At 53.8% G+C, this 1307-nt stretch overlaps 1 protein-coding gene across 1 annotated transcript in view; it reads right to left on the bottom strand.

Moving 5' to 3' along the window:
* Positions 1-1307, bottom strand: part of SIPA1L2 (signal induced proliferation associated 1 like 2) — a 105274-nt gene that overhangs the window by 37491 nt on the left and 66476 nt on the right. The window lies entirely within an intron of this gene.

Raw genomic sequence — 1307 nt, 5'->3', positions numbered from 1 at the left:
TTCTTTCTTTCTTTCTTTCTTTCTTTCTTTCTTTCTTTCTTTCTTTCTTTCTTTCTTTCTTTCTTTCTTTCTTTCTTTTTGGTGGGGGGAGAAGTTTTTGCCATAGGGCGTGTGTGCTCGCCAGACAGAGAGAGACAGAGAGACAGAAAGCTAGAAATCACCCCCCAGGGTGATCCCTACTCCTCCATTCTCCTCTCGGGATCTTGGGCATGCACGCACACGTGCCCAGCGTGAGTTTTAAGCCACCGGGTCCGGGATGCGAACCATGGTCGACTACGTGGGAATCCAGCGACATAGCCATTACGCCAACTGCTGGGCCAGCCCTGGTTAGTTTTAAAGTGGGTTGCCGTCCCACTTTCACTCTGTTGTGTCAGATCCTTAAGCCAATGCCCACGAATTTTCCACTGCACATGGATATTCTTGAGCCTGTGCCCACATTGCCCTGCACCCTGCCCTAAACCACCTAGAGAGAGTTGTAAGGAGTTTAAATGGACACGAGAAGGTGGACTCAACCAAGGCCGGGCCTCGGCTAAGGGGAGAAATGTCACGCCTGCCGGCCGATGGCCACTGTGAAGCACACTGATGACACGCTAAGGAAGAAGGAAGACACGAGCTAAACCAGTGGCTTCTGAATTACCTTCACTTGCCAATTTAAAATTGAGCTCCTTCGCGATACTGGCTTTACTTGGCAATCACCCATGACTCCCGTTTCTGGGTTGAGCTGGAAGTGTGCTTCTGCGAACTACGAGCTCCCGCGGGGCTCCCCTCCGAGAGTTTCACAGAACTAAGCAAGGCAGCGCATGCAGTGCTGGGCGCAGCCCTGACAGCACGCGCAGGAGGCGGCTGTAGGTGTGTCTCGTCCATGCCCCGACTGAGTGGCCCTTTGATGACACACACCACCTCGGTCTCCGCTTCCACTGTGCTGTCAGGTGGCCATGCAGGGAACAGATAAATTAACGAAGACACTGGATATCAGGATCAGGGGACTCGGTCACCCCAGCTTTGTCAGTAATCTGTATGACCTTTCTATGTGGTCCTTCATAAACTGGGGGGGGGGAACAAAACCTTCTCTTTTCAGTTTCGAGGCCCAGTTCTAGCTGTGCTGTGATCCTCGACCCTCAGAATCCTGCATGCTGGGTCTACACCCGTGAGTCACCTGGCCCGGAGCCTTCCCCGGCCAGCCCCAGCTCACAAGCCTCCCACGTCAGCCTCGAGTCACAGGCACTGCGGGCACTGCCACTGTGCCTGGCTTTTTAGGTTGGCAGGGAATCAAACCCGAGCTTCCCGTGCAGTCCCAAACTACAGAG

This window comes from Tupaia chinensis, unplaced genomic scaffold (genome assembly GCF_000334495.1).
Source record: "Tupaia chinensis unplaced genomic scaffold, TupChi_1.0 Scaffold000161_1, whole genome shotgun sequence".
In the NCBI taxonomy this organism is placed as follows: Eukaryota; Metazoa; Chordata; class Mammalia; order Scandentia; family Tupaiidae; genus Tupaia; species Tupaia belangeri.
The sequence above is the reverse complement of the archived record's forward strand: the minus strand, read 5'-3'. Positions and strand labels throughout refer to the sequence as shown.